This window comes from Hippoglossus hippoglossus, chromosome 22 (assembly GCF_009819705.1).
Source record: "Hippoglossus hippoglossus isolate fHipHip1 chromosome 22, fHipHip1.pri, whole genome shotgun sequence".
NCBI classification, from domain to species: Eukaryota; Metazoa; Chordata; class Actinopteri; order Pleuronectiformes; family Pleuronectidae; genus Hippoglossus; species Hippoglossus hippoglossus.
The window spans coordinates 18827034-18839933 of NC_047172.1; the positions used below are offsets into that span (position 1 = coordinate 18827034).

The 12900-nt window shown below is 43.6% G+C and overlaps 1 protein-coding gene across 3 annotated transcripts in view; it reads left to right on the forward strand.

Moving 5' to 3' along the window:
• Nucleotides 1-12900, forward strand: part of daam2 (dishevelled associated activator of morphogenesis 2) — a 101727-nt gene that overhangs the window by 19528 nt on the left and 69299 nt on the right. Inside the window, exon 1 of one of the 3 annotated variants that reach the window (XM_034575517.1) lies at nucleotides 4074-4350. The exons of the other annotated variants lie outside the window; for them this stretch is intronic. The gene's annotated coding sequence lies outside the window, so the exon portion shown is untranslated. Of the gene's footprint in view, nucleotides 1-4073; nucleotides 4351-12900 lie in introns of those variants that run through there. 3 annotated transcript variants of the gene reach the window in all.

Consider the following 12900-nt stretch of genomic DNA (forward strand, 5'->3'; position numbering starts at 1 on the left):
TCCAACTCCGCACCGAGTGCCAAGTTCCTTTCTGCTGCTCCCCCTTGACTAAACTTAGCCCTTATCCACACGATTGTTGTTCCTGTACTTTTTCCTGTCGAGGTGAAATTTTGTTTTGTTTTTGAAAGATCACTGCCAGGAGTTCTCAACAGATTCTTTAATCTGCTTCCTCTGTGGATAAAGGAGGGTTTTGGAGAGCAGCTCAGTGAGCTTCACCCAGCTGACTGACAAGTGCCTGGGAGGTAGTCAGAAGCCTCATGTCTATCGTGCACGGCTCTGTGAGGAAAGGGAAAGCACCCTACCTAGAGTGTCAACCTCACTTAACGTACTCTGCAGCTGGTTTATCAGACATGGCATCTGCCATCCAGTGTGATTCACTGTGGGTAAATACCAGCCTCACTATTTTAAAGGAATTACCCGAGGGCAGTTGGAGTTCACCGAAACAAGTCTGTGAAGGCCGTGACCCGTTGTCCTCTCCTTGGCATACTGAGTGATAATGTGGAGTTGCAAATGAGTGTCTAACCTCTTACTTGCTTTCTCCCACTGTAAAAATGCATGTTGTCCAAGACAAGTGAAAACAAACATACCCTCTGAATCCTTTTCCCCCCCTTTTTTAAAAAGGAGGCATAATGTTTATCGCAAGCACGCCTAGCCCACTCAATTTGCGTCAGTTAGCCGTAATTACCAGGCTGTGATGGAAGATACAGGGGTAGCTGAAGAGCACTTTGCTTCACTGGAGCATGAGCTCAGCCCATTCCTCAGAATCCTTCCTTTTGTTTTAGGGATGAAGACATTACACCGGAGAAGGAGAGAGACGTGACGCAAACTTTACTGTGATGCTGCACAGAAAGAGAAAGAAGGAGGCTGTAAGGAGATAAGGTGGTTTCGGGCTAAATGGAAGTGTCCCGAGGGCTCACTCAGGAATGCACCCTGCAGGCATTACCGCCAGCGACTTGGTGTCATCTGTCTTCTGTCCCTAGAGAAAGATGACAAACGTGGTTATGACTCCACCTTTCTCCACTCTTTGTCATATCAGTAGCTGCAGTTCTGTGTGTGTGAGTTGAAATGCCTGAGAATGAATGGTGGTTGAAATGGCTCAGTCGGTCTCTCCGTACCTGCACTTTTCATGTGCACATGATGCTCGTGAAAGAATCTGTTTAGCTGCTACCATCTTCCAAAGCTGCCTATACCCAATTATTTAAAAAGAAATGAGGAGACAGAGCAGGAGACTGGTGGAAGGGGAATGCCAAAAAGAGGTCCTGACTCTCATACAACTGATGACCCACTGACTTGAGTCGGTGAAGAAGGAAAAAAAATAGCCTTGTGCTATTTGTTACTATAAGCTAACACAGCACCTGTAGTTGCAGTGCATATATCCACACTACAGCTCCCCAACTCTTTTCTGTGTTTAGATGAGAGTTATCGCTTAATGGAAGATAATAAAATGTATGGGTTGAATGTGAATTCAACGTTTGCCAACGAAAGTTGCAGTTTAATTGAGTGATATAATTGGTGATAAAATGGAGTGATATAATTGGTGATAAAATGTCCTTTGCCCACTACCAATTTTTTATGATAGATGGTGCCACCAATGTATCCATCAAAAAATGTGAGGTGGTCTATTCCTGGCCATATTTGTAAACAGGTGCATGCAGAAGATAAGGTGTGTTGGTTTGTCTGCTTTCTGTGTAATGTACTGTGTGATTTCAGTTTTACAGCAGCTATATTAATACAAAAGTGTTGGTGCAACAACAGAGAATGTTGCCCAAGCTCTGCCAGAGGAAAAGTGAGTCTGAGGCTGTGGTTTGGTTGGAGAGTTTGGCCATTATGCATTGTGGAATGTATGCATTAAATATGCATTATGACATAATTTTGAACCACCCATCATTACATATTTATAAAAACACAACTCGTGTTATTTGTCACAGAAATACTCAGACATTAGTGAGAGGGAAAGTGAACCAAATACACTCACTGATGAATTGAGTGCTTTTTGTGAGTGATCACACTGATTTCTTATTCTCTCACAACCATCTGACAGTGTAACAGCATTTGGCTGTTTTCCAAAATCTTTGTTCGAGTCGGACGTCTGTCGACAGCTCACTCTCCCGGTGGCTGAATCTCTGTATTGAGTCGATCAATCTGTCATTCACATTCCTAATTATTTTCTCTGACAGTCAACAGTCTTGACACTTCAGTATTCTTGAGCTCATTATCTGTGACAAGCATCATTCTTGGCTGTCTGACAGATTTCCTGGGAAGTTTCTGAATCATCGAGAGAAGCTAGAAACTTGTTTTCACTCGTCATGAATTTATTTCCTTGGAAGCAGCACATGTTACTTCAGAGCTTCAGAAACTCTTGCAGGTTAAACTGGACTAACCAAACACTGTAAAGGCTGATTAACTCTGAAAGGCTCTCTTGAGACAGACTAGTAAACACTTGCAAACATATTGAGACTTAAAAAAAAACACAACACACTTTCTTGAGAGAATACAGGTTTCAGCCAATTCTTTATTGGCTTCACTTTACGGACTTAATTTCAAAAACAATATTTGTCATAATCAATAAACACCTTATTGTTTAATCCGGAAATATATGACCACCCCCATTCTGATTGTCTTATTTAAAGGTCCTATCTTAGCATAGTAAATGTCCATTAATTTGTTTTATGTGCTAATCAGAAATGTGTAGGCACTGTGCCTAAGTCTTATAATGATGGGGGAAACCCTGCAGACAACAGAGAGGAAACTTCTGCTATAACTTTATTGTGATACCCTGATATTGTCCTTCAGGTTAAATTCCTGAGCTAAAATACGGTCTGGAGCTCCTTATCTACAGCAAATGCACATTATACAAGCAAAGCAGGAATCAATAGTGTAGCATGAGGTCACCAGTAGATGAGCCGTCACCTCGGCCAACCTGTGTCTAGAGACAGATAAGATCCCTCTTTGAAATCAATTCACATTTGACCCTTGTCTTCAAAGTGTTGGTCAGTAAAGGGAAAAGTAAAACGTCATGGAATTTGCATTGATCCATCAGCTTTGGGTCCAGAGTTTGCCAGTGATGTCTTAAGGTCTCTGTGTTTGACGTGTAGACATTTGTCCACACACAGTGATGTAAGTTAAAAAAGCTGCAGGTGTTTAAATTCCTCAATAACCTTGGGGTAGTGCAGTGCTTGGAAATGTTGCACTTTCGTTTTCTTCACAACGTCTTGTTTTTCATTTCACTGTGTTGATTTTCTCATCTGTTTGGAGCTGTGTGGGGTCAGAGGTCATATCTGCGTCCAGGTCAGTGCAGCAGGACTCTTGACATTTTGATGCTAATGTTTGCACTTGAAGACCCCTCATTATGTCATGGTAACATACTTGAATTCCACTTCACAGATCCTGTGGTGTGGCCTATTCAGCTGACCACCCCCCACACGCAACACACACACACAAACACACACAGCTCATGGTGTGAAGTTGACAAGGCCATCAGAACTTTATACAATCGAGCATCCCGTCTCAACCTCTTCTCAGTGAAAACTGATTGGACTTCAGGGAAATCCTTTTCCTGTGTGGGTCACAGGGTAATTCCTAATGGAGAAAACCATATTTGGTTTGTGTGCGCTTGCATGGGCGTGTGTGCTTTTATGCATGTTGGCGATGAAAAGGCAGGAAAAGGGGTTTCCTTTTTGGGCGTTGTGTCTGATATCCACCTCATGAACAGTCTGCCCAGTGAGGGAATGCATTGGGTGGAGTAGGGATTGCAGACAGGGGTGTGAGGCACAGGCTGCTGTGGGTCACTTCCTTTCATCTTGCCCTCTTCCATGGCCCTGACGCAGCAGGCAGACACACATATGTACTGTACACATGCGTGTATTTCCACAGAAAATCCATCGCTCTCTCGTTGGCATCCACATGGAGCTGGAATCCAGAACGGGAGGGTGGGCAGGCAAGTGATCTGAAGACAGAACATGAGAGAGGGAGAGTGAGCACTAGAGGGACGGGGTAAGAGAGAGCGGGGGAGAGAGAGTGAGAGAGAGAGAGAGCGGGAGAGAGAGAGAGAGCGGGAGAGAGAGAGAGCAGTGACAGTGTCAACAGCTCAGCTCCCAGCACAGTCAGCTGAAATCCAGAGCACGGCTCAGAAGCTCAGAGAGGGGAAGCAGAAAAAATGCAGCAGCTTTAGCCGGGAAACATCAGACTTGCGTTTTTTAAATGGCCAAATGAGAGGTTAAAATCCAGAGGATGTAGGAACGCTTTAAAACCTTTTTCTAAACCTGCTTTACTGAGAGAATCCTTATTTTTCCATCGCTGGTGACGTTTCTCTGGGACAATCCATTTCTCAGGGCAGCCCGTCTGAAGTGCGTAAGTAGAGAGATATTTGCTCTTGATACTGATACGGCATTGCACTGTTCACCTTGCAGGAGCTCACTCCACACGACAGGCTACAGATGTTTATGTGTGAACGCAGTTTGCCCATGCGCCGCGTCCTCCTGCTCTGCCAGGAAAACACAGACTACTGCAGCCAATAAAATAAACATTAGTCAGTAGACTCTGTAGAAAGCTTTGCAAGAGAGGAGCTGGTGGGCAACAGGGGAAACTAATCCCACTAAAATGATAAAGTTTCCACATTTTTCTGCGGTTGTAATTGGTGTGAACGGCTGTATTTTATTGTCCTTTTTCTTTTACTACGGTGGCTTTATAGGTCATAAACAGAATGTGTGCAGTCTTTATATTTGGGCTGTTGCTCCGGCGGTGTTGACAGCATGCCTTGCTTTACCCCTGAGTGTGCTGGTGCATTATATGAGCAGAGCTTTTTTGCATATTGGTGCTAGTCTTGGATACGGTTTTAGCTGAGGCTGTTCAGAGGTTCATTTTCTTTGGAAGAGATTGTGATTTCATGATCCATCCATGAGTTCAAGGATGGATCAGGGTTTGGCAGTGCTGGAGGAGGGAGTTAGAGGCGAGTGAAATCCACATTTGGTTTACACCCAAAAAAACTTGATGATGTCTTGGACTAAACCTTAAGGAAATGCATGGCATGTCAGGAATTGAAGGCGTCAGGCCTATTTAGTTTCATCGTCATGGGCCAATCATACATGTTCATCAATCACACAGTCGGTCCACTGGTCTAAGTAGTGGTCCGGCAGTCAGACATTCCATATATGCTGTACATTTCCTCCCAGCAACAACTCAACCCTATAAGGAACTGGGGGAAGCAGACTTAAACTTACCCCTAAATACAGTCTGCTTTTGCTCGGGATGTTGGCAGCACTTTTTTTTTAAATAGACCTTCCACATTTTCCTCAAGGGAAGCCAATACTCAGCGGCAGCTCAGACCAACGTAAACACCCTGTTCTTATCTCCTTGGCTTCCTCATTTGAAGAAATCATGAAGCCCTCCTTTCCTGTGTGGAAGCATTGCCTATATCCTGGTTGAGAGGCTGTCATCCAAACTGTAAATCCTTTTGCGTGTGTTGAAACCATGGTGGCGAAAGTTCAAGCGCCACCCCTCCAAATTTCCACCTGTGAAATTGGTTTTGGGTGCCTGCTTAAGGGTTTGCCTGATGGTTTATGGGTGGAAAACGTTCCAAACGGATGCCTCATCGTTTGTGAAAATGTTCCTACAGTCATTGTGCCGTGTAGTTTCTTTTGATGTCTTTTTGTGATGTGAACAAGATAGTATCCATTTCCGCCACATTAAAGGCTTACCCTCCGGTCTGCTGGAAATCCTCAAACATTCACGTGCACTAGGGGTCAAGCAGAGTGACATTGCTAAAAGATTCAGTGTGCTGGGAAGGCATCAACAAAAGTTGTGGACTCACGCACACAAACTGTGTGTGAGGCCACACACACCCACCCTCTGCTGCCGTCAGCGCTCTCAGGGCTTTTCATATTTTATCGACCATTACGGATGCATGAACTGCTCTCTCAGGATTAGAGGGAGTGCGAGGCAGAGTTGGTGAGCGACGGTCGGCCTTTTATCGCTTCAGCCCTGCTGCTGACTGGCAGCTCAAATGCCTCCTCATTAGAATAGGGACAGAGAGGGGAAAAAGGAGATGAGGTCTGTAAAGCTGCTTAAATTCAACTATCTGGATTTTTTGATGGGATTATCATCATGTAGTATTTTGCAGTAGAGTAGTTACAGTGTCTGACGGACAAAACTCGGGGAGACTGTGGGAGAGAAGCTGCTGTTCCTCCCCTTTACTGGAAGTCCACACACTGAGCCTGTGTCAAATGGCACCATTGTATTTGTGCCAGTGACACACTTTCTGGGCTTATGATGTGTAAGCATATCTTTTATTTTATATATTTTTTTTTTAATTTTTTTTTACAGTGCCTCAGTTCAATGCTGTATTACTGGAGGCTATTTAGAAAAAACGTTGGTCACGTCACAGGGCTGTCCCTATCTGAGTTGCTATAACTGTCCCAGAAGAGCATTCCAGACATTACCCAGAAGCCCTCTGTCCTCTCTGCTGCAGCTGTTGACCTCTCACCCAGGCAAGATTAATAGCTTAACAATGCACAATATGGAGCGCCCCGGTCGGCTTGCTGACATTGATGGACATATTCAAACCTTGGTGCAATGCATGAGAAGCCAAACAATAGCGAGCTGACAAACACCTCTCCCGCTGAACTGCTGAGCTAACCAGTGAGTTTTGTTGTTAGCACAAGTGCGTATGGAAGCGCAGCCGTGGGTCAGTGTTTTTGTTTTTAATGTGCAAAAGTTGCCACTTTCACCGCTCAGAAGAGCTAGATTATCCAGCATCAGTGTAAGTGTACTGCACTAATGGAGACGGTCTATCCCATCCATAGGACAGCTTTCAAAGGTGTTTAAAAGAATGTGGAGTCTCTGGGAAGGCCAGCATCCCTTCCCTCTAGAGAGTCATTGTATTGAACTCTGAGGTTGTACTCGTGCCAAAAGTTTTTTTTCCACACATGTTCCACACAATAACATGTCTTTCGTTAGACTAAGAGCTTGCAACTCTGGCACGACCCTCCCATATGAAATAAGAACAAGATTTGACACGGCAGGGTAGCGTTTTTAGGTCCGAGGGAAAGGGATGCCAAGTATTGGATTTCGTTCCGAGGCCCTGTTAATATGTGGGAATTTTGGGGCCTGTGGAATGTGGCATGGCCGACTTTCTTCTTATTCCCAGTATTAATAGCGTAGTTATCCCAGTGATCCGGTCTGTTTGATGAGCCGAGATGTGACTCGTGGAGATGCGCCTCTTGGCCAGTGGAAAAGTGGGTCAGCAGTGGGTCTGTGCTTCTGATGTTATGGTCTCTCTACTTGATACAACCTCCTTCCTGAGCCACCATTAACATCTTTATTGTTGAGGTCCCACACAGCAACATGTGGATGACCTATACTGAGTACTGCTGAAAAAAAGAAATGAAATGCACTTCTTAAAAACAACACAGAAGAGTGTCTCACAAACAGCTTTTTACCGCACCAGGCCTCCTAAATGTTTCCCGGCAAACTTTTGCTAATCCCTCCACCCAAGTCGTCTGCTTCTGCTCGGGTTCTTATTTCAACCATTGTTCATGCAACTCGTGTCTGTGGTCCGTGGCTTGTATGAAGGGGTTTAACATGTTTATAATAGTTTGCTTCAAACTGCAGCTGTGCATGGATGGCTACTTGGGGCTTTCACTGCAGTGTGGAACTGCTGCATGTGTTTGATCACGGCAAAAAACACTCAGTCTAAAAGCAGAGTTGTAACAACCCCTGGGTTCTTCATATGGACTGTGCCATTATGAATGTTCCTCGCATCAGGAAGTGGCTTATTGTAATGAATCAAACTAAATGAAATGGCTATTAATGACATCCCCAGAGGATTGGAAACACCCCTCCCCCCTCCTCTTTTTCCAGTGGTTTAGTTGAGGCATTTCCCCCTTTATGGGTGAGGTGGGTTTCTATGCCTCATGGTCCCATTAAAACCAATAGTGCTTATATGTTTGCTTTGAATGAAGCTATAAGCCTATAAGATTTTTGAGAATTCTCAAATGTTGGCTGTGAGAGAGTTGACAGTTTAAAAGGTTTTAATGTGATATTGAGAGACTGACATTTATAGCTGGTAGAGATCTGGCTGCTCTGTGTTATTTAAACAAAAGTTGATTTGTAAGAATTTACACAATGTGGACATCTTAGACAGTTTGAAGAGATTGTCTAGAATTACCGATGCATAGCAAGTGAGTCCCCAGTGGTGGAATAACAACAGACGCTAGATGGATATGAAGAGCATTTAACAACCTGAGCCGTTTTTGTTCTGAAGAGAATATCTGTGTTCTCCCTGTGCAAGATCAGTAACCATGGTGCAAACCCAGGGCGACTCCATGTAATTACCCCGTACTAATCTGTTTGTAAACAAAAGAAAATGAAAAATCCTTCTTTGTCCAAATGTGATTGCATCTGCCTCCTAGACAGTCTGGAAATATTTAAGCAAGAGTATTAAACATGAACTATTAAAGTAATTAATAGTAATTGTTGCTGTGGTCATTTTAATTGAGGTAGTCTGACTTACTAATTTCTTTCCTATGATATGTACAGTGCTGGATCTCTATTATATGGCAGCCTAATGGAATCAACTCAGCAACACATCTTTCACATTGTTCTGGTGTTTATTTAAAGCTTGTTATAAACAGCAACAAGAAATGTGAGGTTATTTTTGAAACATGTACTTAAAAGTCATTCTCATGTTTTAAAAGTATCATTTCACTTACATGTTTCCTATCGTATGTTTCACCGACTCAGCAAGAGTCTGAATGGACATATAGATTGTCTGTCCCATAGCAACGTTCGCTAAAATAGTGACCCTATGGGAACCCACAGGTTTATATGTGGTAGTAGACCTTTGGCATCATTAGGGGTGTCACCTGGTGTTCGAAATTTTAACATTCTAAAGTGTATGTTGGTGCAATGACTTGTTTGAATTCCAATTATACAGTCCAGAAGCATATCCGACTGTCTGAAGGGTTTGCATATTGATCCAGCAGAGGATGCTTACTATCAGCTTGCCCAATTGCATGCCCTCTTGACCTATCAGTAAAGAAATTCTGTAATGTTTTATTGTTTTGCTACAAAAAAGGTGGCTTTCAAATATCTTCGAACTAATTACGTGTCAAACATGGTCTTTTGAAAAAGGGGAAAAAGCCCTTGTTCTTATGATAACAATGGTTCACACATGGTTAGGCTTATATAGCAGTCATGGTTTGGGTTGAAAAGGAACTGAAGAAGCCTATTGGATGACAGGTGAAACGTCTTGTTTCTACAACCAAGTCCAGTTGCCCATGATTCAGTTTGAGCAGGATGACTGAGAATCTTCACAGACATAAAAATAAGTTATTCCTAATGGTTAGGGGACCAGGTTGGCATGGTTACAGTAATAAACACACAGTTAAGGTTATGGAGAGGTCAAAGAAACTGTTGGTTTCAGACAGGAAACAAAGTGTGGTCTCTCTTGTGATCGTCTTGTGCTTTATGGAACCATCCTTCCACCTCCTCTGAATGAGGACTTTGATGCTTGCTATACTATGGCACTTTATTTCCTTCAAAATTATTAGAGCCTCTAGAGTTCACCTAAAAATAAAATGTAACTATGGTCGTAATGAGCTGTTTGCGCTGATGACCAGACAGTCTTGCTCCTGATTACACCAACGGAAGGCATGCTCCTAGAGCACCAGTTGAATACTTTTTGGCTGTTTCCTCTTCACAGCTTCCCCTATCTGATTTCAGGACAGCAAGAAAGGGATTGAGGGGGAACACAAGCAAAGGAATGAGGGAGGACTGGCTGAATGGTAGAAAGGGAAGGGTGGGTTTCCGATCTTCTGATTCTGGGCTCTTTTCACTCATTTCCTGGAAGATGCGTGTAGGCATACGAGCACAGACGACTTCTTTATCTTTGTTACTCACCCATAACTTGTGAGTAGACATTAATATTGTAGAAATTACATCGAATGAAAATAATTATTTCTTTGTCTCTAAAATAATTCTACTCCTGCTCCTGTGACAATCAAATAAGCCATGAATATTTTGGAGTGACCATGCTGTCATAGCTAAAAATAACTGTCCCCTTGAAGATCAGATGCACATGGTGTCCAGTGCTGAGGGAAGAGCTACAGCATTGCAGGGACTGAAAGGACTATCCTAGCCTGCATTGGCCGACCCTCTCAGGCCCTAGAATTGTCCAAGCCAAATCCTGTGGCCTATTGTCCAGGTCTGCACAGGAAAGCCAGTAGGCCATGTTGGGAAGACAGACAATTTCTCATGAAATCTCCCAACCGGAGTGTGTGTTCTTTAGAAGGAATGCATCACATGCAAATGTAGCGTGAAATGATATCAGCTCTGGTCATTTGTCAGTTAAGGTTGTAACGCACTGCTAACCACGGAGAACTGTGCTGGAATAGATGATGTCATCGGTTAGGATTCCATGTGAGTGTGTGTGGCGCACTCCACTGTGTGTTTCTATTGCACAGTGCGTTTATCGTGTTTATATCAATATGATTGTGGATGTAATTCGTCGATTAGTCATGTCAGTTGTTTCAGACCAATCACATATTGTAATTTATTTACATCAATCTCGTAAAATGACCGCCCATGGTGCTAGCCTTGTGTGACTGAGGAAGTAATGCATGAATACAATCATTGAACTAGTGTGAGACAAACAATTGCATGTGTGTATGTACGACTGTGTGTGTCAGAGTAACTGATTAGCACTCCAGTGTGGCCTCTGACCCTAACAGGGTAAGATGTATGATGTGTACATGGCCTCCCCAAGGAAGAAGCATGATTGTGGGTGGGCCAAGGATCCAATGGGATCCATGAGAGAATGTTTTTTTTTTTTCAGGGTCCCAGGTGATTTGGCCCAAAGCCAGTGGTTTTGCAGGGAGGAAAAATAATTGAAGAGAAGGTCCATTATTCATTGGACAGACAGGCAGTCTGTAGAAAGGGAGGGCATGTTGGAGAGGGCATGTCTGGGGCAACACTATCCAAAGACTGGCATGTCTCCAGTGTGTCCAATGGCTGGGTTGAATAGCAACTTTATGTCAAATTAATGAGTGTGAGTAGTTCACTTCCCCCGTCAAAGGACACATGAGATCTTTACATTCCAGTACACAACCATGGCTACCTACAAATATGGGAAGATGTGCCAAAACAAGACAGTTGAGATCTTTGTGGAGCGAGTTTATCCTGAATGTTGGCATCTCCAGAGGACTTTTGTCTTTAGTTCCCAGAAATCCTGTACAGGGACTCATGTTTGCCAGTAAAGGAGGTTTTTGGTCCAAAAGACAGTCAGGATATTACTATTATACTGTGTTTTTCATCCCCTGGTGTTACCTGTGTTAATTTGAGGAAATACTGCAAATCCATTGAATCTTAAATAGAATTTATGAGGCATTTAGAAGTAGAAGAGTGTTTCATTTCAATTTATTCCAACTTTCTTGATCACACCCACTTTTTTATCGTACTCACTACTTGCCTTAATGGATAGTTTATTTGAGGATGCACACAATAAACAGAATTGCAATTTGCTCTTCTTTCTAACAGATAAGCTCCTTAGGCAGTGTTTTCTAATTCCCCAGTAGTTGGTATGTGTCATTTTGAATGACACTGGTAACGCTATAATTAAAATGCACCTGCTGTTCCAATGTATTCATAGGTGTAACCATATCAACAAAGACTGATATCTTAAGGATTATTGTTGTCTGGTGCTTGTTTTGACATTCAACACTGGTATTGGCTCAACCGGTTGTGAGCCCACCCTCACCAGTCGCATACCAAGAGTTGGCCAAAACAATGTCAATCCCCAAATCTGCATTCTGGCATTCAGTATAGCACTGCTGCCCCATCTCTGTTGCCAGGTGGTTATGTTAGCCTGCCTGTGTCGCCCTCGATGACCCAGCACCATTGAGGAATGGTTCCCACTTGTGGGACCCTGAAACAAAAAATAATTGTCCTGAAGGATCTAATCTTTTATCCGGTGCCTCTTGTCTGTTTTCTACTTTTTTTTATTATTGCTTGACTTCCTTTCTTTCCATGTCTGTATCCAGCTGGCAGCATTTGGTCAAAAAGAGCCAGGATCCATTCATCCATCCATGTATTATTAAAAGATGAGAAAAGTAGTTTGAATAGTGGAGGTAGGGCGGGGAGGAGGGATTGAAAGGTGAGCTAGAGCAGAAAGCAAGCGAGCTGTAGTTTGAGGAGAAACAAGGAGGATAGTGTGCAGGATAAAAAAAGTAGTGGAGAGATGGTGGATGGATGATGTAGGGTTTATTTTTATCCCATGTGTGTGTATTGTGTTTTAAGTGTAGTGCGTGTATTCAGGAGGGATTGGGGAAACACAGGCGCTCAATTTCTATCCGATTCTGTATTTGGTTCTAAAAGCATTGCGTTCTTGTGGCAGATGTTGGGGAGAGTATTGAAATTACACAGGCACAGATGTTTGAGAGACTGATCTGCACATTGCTGTGCTATTCCTTTATTCTATTCTGCTGTCTTTTGCCTGTACACACTTGCATACACACATCAGCAGCAGCAGCCTTTCCCTCCTCACTGCCGCCCCCACCTCCTCCTCCTCCTCCACTGACCTACTTCCCGGCGCTGGGGATGAGGCGATGAGGTAGTGGGCTGAATGAGAAGTGGCAGCAGTATCTCCTTTTATCCCTGCCTCCCTCCCTTGCCTCCTTCTCATTTCCCTGTCTCTCTTTCTGTGCTCGGCTGCTCTGCACACCCTTCAAACACAGAGCAGCCAGCAGGCTCCTCTCTCTGCTTCAGGGCTCTTGAGTACGTGTGAGTCTGACAACACTGCATGTGTGCATGTGCTCACATCTGACTGTGGGTGTGTCCGAATCTTGAAACCTGTGAGCATGCGACTGTGTGGCTGTGCGCACACAATGCAGTGTTTGTGGCGACTGC